General features: G+C 39.9%; 1 protein-coding gene across 41 annotated transcripts in view; it reads right to left on the bottom strand.

Annotated features, from left to right (window-relative positions):
* The window catches only part of LIMCH1 (LIM and calponin homology domains 1), a 342574-nt gene that overhangs the window by 148832 nt on the left and 177423 nt on the right, over window positions 1-16319 (bottom strand). For 11 of the 41 annotated variants that reach the window (XM_078003340.1, XM_078003341.1, XM_078003342.1 and 8 more), the window contains exon 1: window positions 14484-14722. The exons of the other annotated variants lie outside the window; for them this stretch is intronic. The gene's annotated coding sequence lies outside the window, so the exon portion shown is untranslated. Of the gene's footprint in view, window positions 1-14483; window positions 14723-16319 lie in introns of those variants that run through there. 41 annotated transcript variants of the gene reach the window in all.

The raw sequence follows: 16319 nt of genomic DNA, 5'->3' as shown, positions 1-16319 counted from the left end.
ACAGGAATTGGCAAACTTTTTCTGAAAGGGCCAAATAGTACACATTTCAGGCTTTGTGGTCCATATGTTTTCTGTTGTATCTACTCTGCCACTGCGGTATGAAAGTAGCCATGGATACTACATAAATGAGTGAACATGGCAGTGTTCCAATAAAACTATATTTATAGACACTGAAATTAGAAATTCACTTAATTTCCATGTATTATGAAATATTCTTCTTTTATTTTTTCCCAACCATTTAAAGATATAAAAATTAATCTTATCCCATAGGCCATGAACAAAAGGGAGCAGGCTGGTTTGGGCCTGCAGGGTATAGTTCCTTGACCTCGGCTTCATACAAACACTCTAATTTCATCTCGTATTTGCATCCTTGAAGTGCTCAATGCCAGCAATACAGCCTACCCCTGGAAGATGCCCAGTATTGACCATTCGAACTTGATAAAAGTAAGTGCTAACTTCATGATACAACTATATAAAGTAAAGCAAGCCTTACTAGTGTTATTCTGTCCTGAGTAACTCCTTTAGAAAAATTTAAGAATCATGCACTTGTTTGGAATGATCTCTGAGCTTAGCAATAGAGGGCAAGGCTGTTATAAATGTCCATAATTATGAAAGTTCAACTAAACTCATGAACTCTGTAGATATTGCTGGAAGGATGAAAGACATATTTCCCCTCACAGTCCATCTGTATTTTTACCTAATTACACAGCTGGCTTGACAATGACTTTAGAAACTTACTTTTCATCTTGAATGGGATCAATTTCCTATCATGGAAAGACAGAAAACATTCTGAATTTTTGGAATCAAAGAGTTAGTCTCCAATATGAATACCTATGAAAGGAATTTATTTTAAACCTAGATGTTAAGAATAACTTTCTTCCTCATGAGAAATTGACTATGTCTGATGGAAGCTAAAAGTTTTGTAATTAATCATATTTTCCTTTTTGCTGTGGCTGCCAGGAAACTCAGAGTAAAGTGTGTGCCTTGATTATAAAAATTATATTATCTTTTGGTTACACTGATAGTTTCCATAGTCAAAGCTTTTACTTTTTCCCCCAACTATAACTTAATATTTTTATGTTTCAAGTCCTTTGTAGAATAAGAAGGGGTACCAATTAATTCATTAATTCTCTAATCTTAGTAAGCTTGCATTTCTACTCAGCAACACAATCAATCATGTTAGCAATACACTCACTCATATCAAGATGAGTCAAATGAATAATTTCTTTCAAATATCTCTTTTCGAGGCTATCTTTCACTTCTCCATATGTTTCTGTTCTTCATCTGGCTGTTAGTTTTTTGTTGCCATGGCACTTAACATTTATACAAACAATAAAAAACAAGGAAACAGTTCCTGCCCACTTCCTGTCAACTCTTATCTGAATTTCAGGCCAAGTGGTGTATGATTGATTCCAACTTGAGGCACCCCAGAGATGGTGAAATGAGATGGCCTTGAGCCGTTTAATCCAGAGCATTTTGAAAGTAGAAGGCTCTTTTTTTTTTTTTTTTTTTTGAGACGGAGTCTCCCTCTGTCGCCCAGGCTGGAGTGCAGTGGCCGGATCTCAGCTCACTGCAAGCTCCGCCTCCTGGGTTTACGCCATTCTCCTGCCTCAGCCTCCCGAGTAGCTGGGACTACAGGCGCCCGCCACCTCGCCCGGCTAGTTTTTTGTATTTTTTAGTAGAGACGGGGTTTCACCGTGTTAGCCAGGATGGTCTTGATCTCCTGACCTTGTGATCCACCCGTCTCGGCCTCCCAAAGTGCTGGGATTACAGGCTTGAGCCACCGCGCCCGGCCAGAAGGCTCATTTTTTAAATACCTAGGAGAATAAAATGAGCTAAAGGTATCAAATTATTTTTCCTATTGATTCAGTCAACAGGTATTAATTGATCACCTGCCACATGTGCTAAATTAATACCTGTTGACTGAATCAATAGGAAAAATACATACACACAATATAAAATTAACCCATTAGATTCTATATCAAATTTTGAGTCTCACCTTGTAAACAGGGCAATTAATTTTTAAATAGCAGCATGAGGGAGAGTGGGCATAAGAAATGGCAGCCACACTGAGGATACTGGGGGTGAAGCCTGCCGTCTCTTACAATTTGGGTACATGGCCAAGTTTTATTGTTACGTTGGTACAAAAGTAATTGTGGTTTTTGCCATTACTTTTAATGAGCCTTTACTTGCCATTTTTAATTTGCCATTACTTTTAATGGCAAAAACCACAATTACATTTGCACAAACCTAATATTTCAGACAGCATTCTTTGAAATATAAGACAAATCCAACAGAAACTAGATTAAACTGTAATATCTTAATAAAAAGAATCTACATATAAATCATGTGTTGATTACAAAGTTATTTCTATCTGTTTCTTCAAATAAATCTAGCAAAATTTCTATCTTATATGCTTAAAAAAATTAATGAACAGAAAGCAAAAGTATCCTTCTTTTTAAAACATACCGTACTTCGCTTATCACTAACCCACAAGATACATGTGAGAGAAGTAAGAAATCCACTCTGGTCTTGGAACACGGTGGTTAGGAGCCAGGCTTAGGTTTGATCCCCAGCTCTGTCATACGCTAGCTGGGTAATTTTGGCTAAACAGTTTAGCTTCATTGCACTTGGTTTCTTCATTTTTTAAGTGAGGGTACTATTATATCCTTCCTAGTGCTACTGTAGAGAGAAAAAGAAAAAAATAAAGTCCTTAGGAATGTTATATAATAAAATGACTAAGGGCAAGGGCAAGGGCAAGGCATCAGCCTCCTGGGTTCAGTTTCTGGCTCTATGCCTCACCAAGTACATACCCATGAGCCTGGACTTCACTGAATGTCTCAGTTTCCATATCTGTAAAAGGAGGACACTAGTTTCATCTACTTTGCTGGGTTACTGTGAGGAGTAAAGAATAGAAATAAAGTGCTTAGCACATGGTGAGCACAAACTAACCATTAACTATTATTAGATTAATATCTGGCATATTGTAGGTACTAAATAAATGGTAGTTAATATTAACAGGCCCAGCAGTGGCTCATATGCCTGTAATCCCAGCACTTCTGGGAGACCAAGGCAGAATGGTTGCTGGAGCTTGGGAGTTTGAGACCAGCCCGGGCAACACAGTGAGACCCAGAGTCTTTTTAAAAAAATTAACAGTAGGGGACAAAATGGGAAAGAAGAGAAACCATGAGTGTTCACAGGTAGAAAGGTCTTAGGAATCATTCCGTTTCATCTTTCACTCAACAAACGAGACAACTAAGGACTAAAGCAACAGCCGGGCGCGGTGGCTCAAGCCTGTAATCCCAGCACTTTGGGAGGCCGAGACGGGTGGATCACAAGGTCAGGAGATCGAGACCATCCTGGCTAACACGGTGAAACCCCGTCTCTACTAAAAAATACAAAAAACTAGCCGGGCGCGGTGGCGGGTGCCTGTAGTCCCAGCTACTCGGGAGGCTGAGGCAGGAGAATGGCGGGAACCCGGGAGGCGGAGCTTGCAGTGAGCTGAGATCCGGCCACTGCACTCCAGCCTGGGCGACAGAGCGAGACTCCGTCTCAAAAAAAAAAAAAAAAAAAAAAAAGTACCCTGCCCAAAGCCCCTCAGCTCTGGAGGCAGAGCCAGCTCTGCAACCCAGCTCTTTGTGCCTCCAGTCCAATGTTCCTGGCCTGAAACCGCACTGCATACTTAGTCCTCCTGCCTCTAGGGGTGATGGAATTATAATGGAAACCAGTTTTTCACGACTCTTCTCCAAAAAGGAAAAAACGAGATGGGGATTTGGGAGTTGGAACAAGGTGAGAGCAGCCATTGGCAAAGAGACAAAATTGAATACTGCTTCTCGATATTTGGAACATATATCTGGAAGGCATCAGGATTTCATTTTTGGTGAAACTGGCCAAGGGTTTATAAATTAAAAATATAACCATAGGAAATAAGAATGACTTGGGGAATTATGGACTGATCAATTACACTTTGGAATAGGGCCAGTTGATGGTGTCATTAATCAAACAAAACAGTCCAACTTTTTGAATAACAGAAAACTGACTGAACAACCAAAGAGGCTCTCTTGGATGAGCCTCTTTGCCCCCACTCCACCAAAAACCTTACTAAACTAATAGTATTTCTTAAAATGAGTTGAGTGAGATAAAATGGTTGTGAAAATACTTTAGAGGAAGAAACTATTCAGAGTACTTAGTTCAACACTCTCATTTTACAAATGAGAAACAGAAATGAAGAAAGCAAATCACTGGCTCAAATTGACTAGACTAGTGTAATTTCAGGGCCTCATGGTAAGATTATGGATTAAAGTATAAGCCTTAAACAAAGGGTAGGGATAAAAAGAAGAAGTACAATGATCTGTATCATTGAAGAAGTATCCATCACCATTCACTTAGACCTTATAATGTGCCAGGCAACATGCTACGTTGATCCATATGCCTTTATTCCTCACAAATTAATGAGTTAAGTACTATTACTATGCCATTTAATAGATGGAAAAATAGAGGTTTAGGGAAGAATAGGAATGACATTAACACCTGTACCAGCACCATTACTACAGTCATCTTTTTCTGAGCACATACCATGCACTAGGTAAATGTACTCGTTGTTTTATATATATATATACATACACACACACATATTATATGTTATAAAACATTATATATATTTATAATGTATATTATATTGTATTCATTTATAATGTGTATATATGTATGTTTATATTTTATATATTTATATATTATTTATGTATATATTTATAATGTATATGTATATATTATATATGTATATATGTATACTATTATACATTGATATATAATATACATATATCTGTATATATCTGTATATATTATGTATGCATATATATTCATAATATCTGTATATTTTATTATATATATTAGCTCATTTAATCCTTACAATGGTCTTCTATGGTCAGTAGTATAGTTAATCATTTTACAGATGAAAACATGTGAAACTTAGAGTAAAATTAAATTATTAGCCCAAGGTCACCCTGGGCTGGGAAGTGGCTAAGACAGGGGATGAAGCTGGGGCTCTGCAGTTGATATCTTTAAGAATAAAAAGCTCACGCCTGTAATCCCAGCACTTTGGGAGGCCAAGGCGGGCGGATCACGAGGTCAGGAGATGGAGACCATCCTGGTTAATACGGTGAAACCCCGTCTCTACTAAAAAAGACGAAAAATTAGCCGGGCATGGTGGTGGGCGCCTGTAGTCTTAGCTACTCGGGAGGCTGAGGCAGGAGAATGGCGTGAACCTGGGAGGCGGAGCTTGCAGTAAGCAGAGATCGTGCCACTGCACTCCAGCCTGAGTGACAGAGCAAGACTCCATCTCAAAAAAAAAAAAAAAAAAAAAGAATAAAAAGCACAGGAAGACAGATACCACATGATCTCACTTATATGTGGAATCTAAAAAGGCCAAACTCATAGAGGTAGAGAGTAGAATGGGGGTTACTGGAGGCTGAGGAGGAGGTAAGGGGTGGGTAGAGAAAGGTGACATATTAGTCAAAGCACATGAAATTCCAGTTAGACAGGAGGAGTATGTTCTAGTGATCTATTAGACAGCATAGCGACTACAGCGGATAACAATATATATGTCAAAACTGTGTGAAGAGTAGATTTTAAATGTTCTCACCACAAAGAAATAAGTCACCACAAAGAATAAGTTGACAGACATGTTAATTAGCCTGATTTGATCATTCCACACTGTATAGACATTATAAGAGCACCTTATCACCTTGTACCCCAGAAATATATATAATTATTACTTGTCAATTAAAAATAAAATAAACATTGTTTACAAAAAAGGATAATTGGAAGAAGAAGATGTAAAGAAAAATCTCCATTTGCAAATCTTTGACCCTTCCAGTAATAAAGAACTGACAGGGAAATAGCTCTCTCTGTCTCAATCTCGGTCTCAACCTCTCTCTCTTTTTCTCTCTCTTGCTTGTCTCTCTCCCTCTCCATATATACATATATATGTAGGTATGTAGAATCCTTGGCATTTCTGTGGCTAATGGAACACTGAAATGAGCTAGGGGAAGAATGGGGCTTACCTAGGAGAGTAATTTTTGCTCCTATTGTACTAAAGCTCATTACTATTTTAGTGCCATAATCTATCACAGGGGAAGCAACACATTCATTGCCTGGAATAACATGCTAGGTGGAACAGAGAATCAGGTAAGAAAATAGTGTGGTTAAAGCATTTGAAAGACTTAGGAACAAAGAGATGGGATGATGGGGCTAAAGGGCTAAAGAAGAATAAAAAAGAAGAAAGTTGAGAAAAAAAAAACACATTGATTTCATTCTATAGATAGACAAGTGTAACAGAACAACAAACAGTTATCCAAGGATTATTTTTATTTAAAAAAAATACAGGCTGGGCACGGTGGCTCATGCCTACAATCCCAGCACTTTGAGAGGCCAAGGGAGGCCAAGGGAGGCAGATCACTTGAGCTCAGGAATTTGAGACCAGCCTGGCCAACATGGTGAAACCCCATCTCTACTAAAATTACAAAAATTAGCTGGGCATGGTGGCACACGCCTGTACTCCCAGCTACTCGGGAGGCTGAGGCAGGAGAATTGACTGAACCAGGGAGGTGGAGGTTGCAGTGAGCTGAGATCACACCACTGCACTCCAGCCTGGGTGACAGAGTGAGACTCCATCTCAAAAAAAACAACAGCAACAAAAAAACAGACCAATGAAGGCTTCTTTCTACTCTACATGGAAGGCAGTTTTCTATTTCTGTAACATATTATTTACTCCTATAACAATATATCATCAAATGTCTGCTTAGAAATCAGTTGACAGAGCCTGGGAAATCTTGATGAATGAATAAACAGGTAGACCAAGCAGAAACAATTTGTTTTCATAAAGCATTCACCCCATTGTTAATATTTCATATTGGCAAATTTAACCAACCTAACAGTTGGACCATGTAAACTATGGCCAAAAAAAAAAATTAACTGCCAAGTTTGAAATGAAATGGATATCCTTAACCGAACATATTAATATTTTGTCTTCCAACTGCTTAAATACATAAGCTCTGCGTTGACTTGACTTTTAAAAAAGTTAAACCTATGACTTTTTTAATGAATACTTTCTGATTAGCCATGAGATGATCACTCAATCATTTATTGATTAAATAACCATTTAATAAAACATCAGGTAGTTCCAACAACCCTACAACTCAAGTTGCTACAGTGCCTTCTCAGGAATGAGTAAGGAGCCTGTTAACTATGTTGGGGGGAGGATGTAAAAGCGGTTGTCAATGTCAATATTAAGTTTAGAGCCAGATAATAGGGTAACTGCCTGATCACCCTTGCTGTGATTTTCTAGTAAAGCTCTTTGTTTTCCAATCCTGCTGATCACTGCCCTTCACTTTCCACAGTAACTCTCCCCTCATACTGACAAACAGGAAAAAACCATTCAAGTCCTTTCTTACATAATGTGTTTTTTTGGAGGAGATCCAGAACTCAAAGATCCTTGATGCTTTTTATCAATTCCACTAAACGTCAAGGACAGGAAATAAAAATATTTTTCTCTTCCGACTCAAACACAATACCCCTTTGTGAAGCTGCTAAAAATCTAGAAATAGCCAATCTGGGAAAATTTTCAGGTGAGCGATAGGCATCAAAATATTTCATTTTTGCTAAAAATATCTAAGTTTTTCTTAGCATTCCAACAGCTCACATCACACTGAATTTGAGTACGATGAACAAAATCTGTTTTACCCTTGTACTGGCAGTGACTCTGAGGTTATACAAAGGAGTCAAAGTAGCCTGTCCTATGACACTGAAGTCCCTTGTAGGCATTTGCCAGTTCAGAGCAGTTCTTTTCAGAATGGAAACAGGTAAGATGGCAAAGGGAAGAGAGATCAATGCAAAATTCTGTATCTTCATTACTTGGCAACTGGAGTTTCAATCAAGGACCCAAGAGGTAACTTAGGCAAGTGGGGGAGTCCCTGAAGGCTAAACCCATGACAGCGAAGCTTGTGTAGTCCTCAGCAGCTGCCCCAGCACAGATAAATTGAGGCTTCCTGGAAAGCACAGCATCCTAATGGCAGTAGGGCTGATCCAGTGTCCAGAGGGAAACGTAGTGGCAACAGAAGACACGTGTGGTCTGGGGTAGGCTTTGATGTCGCAGCTCCACAGCAACAGAGACACATGAGAAAAGATCAAAATAGAAGAACAACCCAGCCTTGCTTGGAGAGGAGGTTGAATGGAATGGAATAACTAGGTGGCTAGGTAATAGAAAACCAGGTAACTAGGTAATGGAATAACTAGGGAATCACTGTGCACCTGGAGCTTCTGGGCTCTTCTCTACTCTGCAGGCTTCTCCCCAACACATCAGAGGCCTCCCAGACTCAACTGCTCCCCTCAACAGGAGCAGAAAATAGACGACAGCTACATTTTCTTCAAGTCTTGCCAAGAAAAACCTTGCAGGGTTAAGAACACAAAAGGCTTCAAATATCTTGCTACTGAGGTTCTTTCTTATAAGCTTCAGTGTATACCCACACACAGAGAGTGAAGAAAATTCACTTTGATTCAAAGGGTTCAAGAATGTTCACAGTCTTTCGAGGAGTCACTATGTTTTTAAACTCTTTCAGCAGCTCTATTTGTGCTCAAAAGAGTCATAGATGTATTTAATAGCAGTTTATCTTTCAGTTGGCCCATTACAAGCTGGAGCATAACATGTAAAGCATCCAGCATAATCATAGGTTTGGAATTGAGAAGGCTCAGGGCAGGGGGGAATGGGTGGGGAGTCTGAAATATAAAGACAAAGAGTTTGTCGTGTTATTTGCTGCAGGGAAGCATGTCCATAGGTGAAAAGGTTGAATTTCAGATAAAAATATAGAAGTAAACATCTGGAGAAGAAAGATTTTCATAGCAGGTTTATGAACATTCTCCTAAAAATCCATCGCCCATGGAAAGAAACAACTAGGGTCTGTGGAGCAATGGGGTGAAAACGAACATTCACTTAAGATACAGTAACATCTTTCTACCAAGTGATAAAAACCTATCACAAAATAAATACACACCACATGTGCTCCATAAAAGTATAACACAGAGGCACCTTTGTTTTTTTAACAGAAACCTGGCCAAGATGTGAAGACCCAGACTGTGGTGCTACGTTTGGGACTCAGAGGTCTGACACAGGAGCTGAGACTCAGACCAAAGAATTAAGATAGTAACAACATGTTGTCAATCAATCATGCTCATAAGGTAGTCAAAATGACCGTGAGGACACATTTCAGTCTATCGGATAGTATGCCAGCTTTTATTCTTGTGCTCAAAGACAAAGAAGAAAGCTTTAACTTGGTGCAATATGGGCCGAAAGTTAAGTTGTCATATACATTAAACTCAGCCTACAGTCTTACTTGAGTAAATTTCATGAAAAAATACAATTTTCTTAAATGTAAGTTATGTTAGGGAAAAAACAGTATATCCACAGGGGCCCAAAGATGTCCCTAACAATACACTCAAACATATTTCATGTATTTTATGTTTTTATGTTTAAATGTATAAATATAAATTAACATATTTCTATTAAAATTCATAAAATATATATGTACATTTATAATATAAATTAAATACCTTTAGCTGAGTTAGACATTCTGTGCCCTGAAGGACACCAGTTATTTTAGGAACAAATACTCTTTATTGAGGAAGAAAGTGCTGGATCCACCAATGGAATGAACACCCACATCTGTTAGACATAGTTCAATGTGTTACTTTCTTCCCCACAAATCGCAAGTTTGTGCAATTAGCTTTCATCAAATCAACATATTAGTCACCAAAAAAACACGCTGATGAAAACAAAGACAGGCTAGTTGCTTATTTCTTGAAAGTGAATAGTTCCTTTGGCCATTATATAAGGTAATCAGTTTTGCCAGCATCAAAACAGATAATGCTTTAAAAATAATGTGAGGACAATGTTATAATTTTTTTAGTTCTTATTTTCACTTTAATGGCATTGACTCATATAAGCACTATATAGCAAGTTGTTCTCTCTTACTATAGATACCTGCACTTACATACATGTAAGACCGTCCTCTAACTTCAGGAAATACTGACGTCAAGATCCCTGGCAGTATGGAAGCTGCTGTGATGGGACGGATTCTGGAAACAATTGAAATATTAGCATGGAATAAACTTCATAAATGCTTATCTTAAGGGAGTGTTGGCAGAAGCAAGGAAAATGGGTCAACTTCAGGAAATAGCATAGCCTATTTAATGGCAAAAAAAATCAAGAAACAAAATGGTGTTCAGTTGCTGGTAAATCAGTTTTCTCTTTCTAACAAGTTTATTTATAACAATTTTTCTCTTCTTCCTATAAGGAAGGTAGTTTTTCCTTCAAGTTTTTACCATTAAATTCACACATTTAAATTTTTTTAGTCCTTAATTACCCTGATTGAGTAATTTCAGAGCAGAATCCTTTGGCCATTAGGGAAAAAAAAAGAAAGAAAGAAAGAAAAACATATGTCCAAAAATTCCCTAAGCTTCTCCATATTCCTAAAAACAAAATGTAACACTAGCAGTGTAAATAAAATCTATACATTGAGAACTCCTAAGGCTGGTTCTCAATGGAACCAGCCACTCCATTCTTAGTGGAATGAAAACCTGAAATGGAAATGGGGAAGATGAAATGAGATTCTATCTAAAAAGACTCCAGCAGATTGAGGGCTAGTGTGAAAATCCCAGGATGTGTAATGAGGGGAGGGGAGTAAGTTCTATGGTCAGAGCTCCCATCCATCCCAGAGTGGCCCAGAAGAAGCCAGGCAAACACAGACCCAGTCCACATCGCTGCTCTACCACAAGCATGGCTGAGTTCAGCTTTTCAGATGTCAGACCTGGGATCGGCCCAAGGAGGGGCTCAGAAACCACAGCGACTTTTCAAGTTGTGTCCTTTATGGTATTTGCAGGGAAAGAGCCAACAATAGCCAAGGGGCTGTTTACCAAAGTCATTCTCCAGCACCTCCCACAGAAATGCTTGTGGAAATCACTGCCAAAGCTTACATGGGAATCAAACAGAAGGAACAGAGCACAGCCATGTAAAACATGCCCCAGTCATTTCGTAAGCTCTGTTTCTTCACAGATGGCTGCTGTGGAAGAAATGACTGCTTACAGAAAACAGAGATCCAAAAAATTAATCCACCACTGGGATGAAAGCAGGATGAAAAATGATTCCATTCTATAATTCACATTGGTGATTTACCAGGTCTGGGCTATAAGACATCTAGGGATAAAACTGCTACTCAAAAGCAGATCTGGCAAAGGTGAGAGAACGGTGTGAAGGGCAGGTACTGTTGAAGACTCTAGAGTCAAAAAAGGACTCACCAAATTAAAATAGAATGTTCCACAGACCATCTAAGCCAGATGGGAGTTGGTAGCTCATACATACCCTTGTATTTCCAAGAGATGGGAGACTCCAGGCTCTGAAAGGGACCAAACACAAGCTCACCTGCTGTGGCAGTACCCACAGCTGAAAAGAGAGGATGCCAAAGGAATCCAGCCTTCCTGAATCTATACTCCCAAGGTTGGGCTTTGGGACTCTGAGGGTCTAATAAGCTATGGCTCTTATTTTATATCATTACAACAACTGCTTTGGTTCTTTCACTCTTTCACTACTTAATGTGCTTCTTTACATTTCGCAGGTTGATGATACATCACTGCTTTGGATTTCCCTTCAGTTTCATGGTTCAATCCAATGACCATGTCTACATTTCTTTCACTGCCTTTATACTGCTGTACAGTTAGACTTCGTCTGCCACTCTATACACACACAAATCTCTCCCTACTTCCTTACCCCTCGTTCCCTGTTGGGAGCTAAGTTTGAAGCTTCATCCTTCTAGATCCACTCAACATTCCTTTTTAAAAGGTAGAGAACAAGGAATGTAGCAGCTGTGTTCACTGAACCATTGAATTCACAGTGCCCAGCAGCCCTCGAGAGTCAACTGCAGCGTCCATCAGGGCAAGGACTGACAGTTTGTTTCAACACTGAATATGGTTAGTACCTGGCAAGGAGCAGGAGTTCAATAACTCGTGGCAATAATTTGTCATCATTTTCCCCCTGAAATCCATTTTATTATTCTTTTTTTTTTTTTCTTTTCAGGTTAGAGTGCAGTGGTGCGATATGGGCTCACTGTAACCTCCACCTCCCAGGTTCAAGCGATTCTCCTGCCTCAGCCTCCTGAGTAGCTGGGATTACAGGTGCCCACCACCATGCCCAGCTAACTTTTGTATTTTTAGTAGAGATAAGGTTTTGCCACATTGGTCAGGCTGGTCTCAAACACCTGACTTCAGGTGATCCACCCGCCTCAGCCTCCCAAAGTGCTAGGATTACAGGCATGAGCCACCATGTCTGGACCATTTTATTCTTTTATTCTCAAATTATTCTCTCTATAGGACAGTAGAAGGTTTAAACATCACTGAATCATGGTTTAGGGAATTATTCCACCTAAAAGGCAGGGCCAAAATCTCAAAGGGTCCCAAATTTATCCCAATAGCCAAAGTTCCTCCTCCTCTTTCTCCTTCTTTTCCTACTCCTGCTTTTCTTCTTCTTCATATCTTGAACCACATGACAAGAAAAAAATATCTATACTCTTTACCCATGTTAATTAATTTACTCTGCATGAAAACCATATAAGGTAGTTACTATCTTACGTCCATTTTTACAGACAAGGAAACAAATGATTGTGCTGCGTGCCAAAGATCAGCACACAACTGAGAAGCTGCCAATCCAGGATTTGAACTCAGGCCATCTCACTCCAGAATGTCAGCTCCCAGCTGCCCTGCATACTACGTCTTGAAGGAGAGCTGTCAAGAAGGCCAACTGAAGCCTGTGAGGAACAGTATCCTGGCCATTCATTTCCCAAATATTTATTGAGTGCCTACTATATACCAGGTGCAGGGAATGCTCCCAACAGCCATGGTCACTGTTCCTATCTAGTCAACATTCCTGTTGCTTTCCTAATCACCATTTGTTATAGCTCCCAGAGAGTAAGCATGCTGAATCCATTAGAAAAGGAAACTCAAGAGTGAGTTCTTCTTCCATATCTTTATCCTTTCAACTTTCTTATTATAGAAAGCAATTGCCACTCCTCCCAGCATTAGCTGGGACTCCAGCAAGAACCAGCTGGGACTATGTAGCAGCCTGGAATGCATAGTTATAGAACTAAATGGAAATGGGAAAATGAATACAATGATGCCAGGAAGTCCCTCTCTGCCCGATGATTAGATTGAGGAGATGCAAAGGCAGCTATAAGGAGAGTGGCTTATTCTTGCCCTTTCTTCCCTTGGGAAGGTCTTCAAAATTGGAGGAGTTAACGGCTGCCCAGTCACCTTCTAGTCACCTTACAGAGAGAGCAGGAGAGCAGAGTGGCACATACCCTCAGGCAGGATTCCTGAGTCAAAGGCCTGCTGCTAACACTTGCAGCCTCTCAGCTTTATTTGACCTTCACCTTGTGCAGAACCCACCCCGTGCAGTACAGGACAAACCCCTTTTCCCAGGGCTGCTGAATCAGCCACACTGGGAGTTGGGGGAGAGAAGTTTCAGACTCCTGAGACATTTGGTCTATTCAGCACCATGAAGGAAATGGCCGTAGCTCAGTGAGAGAATCAAAATCAGGAGCTGGCTGAATAAAGGTGATAAAAATAGATTTTCCGACTCCACAAGATGAATCATTTTGCCATGGGGATTCGCCAGGTTCTGTTTCAACCTGGTTTTCAACCCAGTCTCATAAATTTGGCTAAGGAAAATTTTCTTCCCCAGGATAACCAATGCCATGGAGCGTTTAGCATTCAGACAGGTCTGACGGGATTTTATGACACAATTGTCCAGAAATAACCCCCATTCCTTTCCTGGCCTGCAGTAAATAGTGACTTTGAAGGACAAGGACTAAGTGGGCAAGGCTGGAGACGCAGCCCTTCCCTCCAGACTCCTCCCTGCCTCCCCATTGTCCTCCTCACTTCTTTCCATCCTCATTTTAAGATACGGAAGTTTTTAAAAAGCAAAGGGGGCCGTAGAGTCAGGAGCAGAATGTGGCCGGGGCTCAGGTGAAGCAGCTCCCCCATGAATGCAGCCACATCTCCCCCATGACACCAAGTGCTGCTAGACCACATCTTAAAAATGTAGCCAAGTTGCTTTTCATTCTCAAAATTCTCAAAAATCCCTTTTATTTTGACTAAACTAATAGAGTTATGTGTCTTCTACCACATACCGGAAAATAAAAAACAATGCTTTCCTTAGGGAATTTAAAGTGGGAAAAGCTTAATTAAAAGCAACAGGTGCTAACAGTTACCAAAGGACAAGATGAATCCACAGGAAAGTAATTTTCATATTATTTTTGCCATACTAATAAGTGAATAAAAAGTAACTTTTTTTTTTAAACCAAGTTTTAAAGTCTAAATAGCTTCCTTCTTTCCATCATGGATACCCCTAAGCATCTATTTTTTATACAACGTATTTTACTTACCCCCACTTGTCCTCACACTCCACAATGAACTCCAGCCGACCCACTCTGGGAGATGGGAGGGGCATGTCTCCTGTGTGCTCCTAGTCAGCCCCAGCACGGCAGCCGAAATGCCCTTACATTTCCTTTCCCAAAACAGTCGTCACCACTGCCAACCCTGCTCTGTCCACAAGCAGGCTGCAGTGGCTGAAATGCTGATGCAGTGAAAGGGAACTGGAAGAGAGCTGATTGCCACACCTATTGGAGAGGGAGGCGGAGAAGCCCGTTCCCTCTGAGGAAGGGGAATGGCATCTTCAGAGGTAGAGATGCCAAGATTGGAATTCTGCAGAGAGCTTTGTGTCAGCCACTAGCACACAGTAGGTTTGCAGTACTGTCAGGAAATCTGAATCTGGAAAAAGCACCCAAGTGGGACCTGAGGAACAAAGACTCAAGTCCCAACTCTGAAACAAAGTTGCTGCCTGACTCCAGGCAAGTCACTGCTTTCTGGTCTCAGTTTCCTTGTTTGTAAAATAATAGTGTTTCAAAAAGTAAATCTCCAAGTGGCTTCTAGTTCTGAGATTCCAAGGCCCTGCTAATGTTCATGGGCATAATAAGTAGTAAATTACCATTTATTGAAAACATCCTGGCCGGGCACGGTGGCTCAAGCCTGTAATCCCAGCACTTTGGGAGGCTGAGGCGGGTGGATCACGAGGTCAGGAGATCGAGACCATCCTGGCTAACATGGTGAAACCCCATTTCTACTAAAAATACAAAAAACTAGCCGGGCGTGGTGGCAGGTGCCTGTAGTCCCAGCTACTCGGAGGCTGAGGTGGGAGAATGGCGTGAACCCGGGAGGCAGAGCTTGCAGTGAGCTGAGATCCCGCCACTGCATTCCAGCCTGGGCAACAGAGCGAGACTCCGTCTCAAAAAAAAAAAAAAAAAAAATCCTGTGTACTATCTATCATATTAGGTATTTTATGTATATCATCTCATTTAATCCCAGAATACTGAGATGGGATTTATCAACCCCATCTTATAGATGAGGAAACTGGCAAACTCACTCCATGAATCCCCATGAAAATAAAGGATCATCATATCCATTCAGTGTTTTGAATTTAAACAGAGGCATTCAATCTTTGTGCCTGAAATTGAGATGACATCTGAGAATGGAATTTCTGCACTGCTGGGAGATTAATGTGTTTACAGTCCTCTGCTGGTATAATTCCGAGGTACTAGTATTTATGGTTATGGCTGTTCATGCTACTGCAAAATCCATTTTCCACCTGTTGCTTTTTATTAAACCTCCCTAAAGGACATGAAATATTTCTTTCTGCAGATTCTAAAAACAGGATGCTGAAATATGTGAGCAGAAGCATCGTGTGCGGAGTTACCATTTGGAATTTTCAAATGCTATAAAACACAATGTTTACAACCAATTCATCATTTATAAAAGTTTATTGGATTAATATGCCAATGGACTCACTGGTATCCTGCCATTTATTGATACGAATACATCAAGCGGTAGGCTGACATTTAATATTTATTAATAACTTCTGTATTTCCTTGCCTATTTCATAGTTTCCTTGCATTATGCTCTTTTATCTTTATTGTCATTCATCCTATTTTAAGTTAACTTTTTATTTTAGAATAGTTTTAGATTTATAGAAAGCTACAAAGATAATATGCAGAGTTTCAGTATAAGTCATGTCTTACATCTTACATTCCTATGGTACATTTATCACAGTTAATGGATAAACACTGGTATGCTACTATTAAGTAAATCTATGCTTTATTTGGATTTCATTAGTTTTTCCCTAATATGCGTTTTCTGTTTTAAGATCCCATCTAGAATGCCATATG

Source organism: Macaca mulatta, chromosome 5, assembly GCF_049350105.2.
Source record: "Macaca mulatta isolate MMU2019108-1 chromosome 5, T2T-MMU8v2.0, whole genome shotgun sequence".
Lineage (NCBI taxonomy): Eukaryota > Metazoa > Chordata > Mammalia > Primates > Cercopithecidae > Macaca > Macaca mulatta.
Note: the sequence above shows the minus strand (reverse complement) of the source record. Positions and strands in the feature narration are given on the sequence as shown.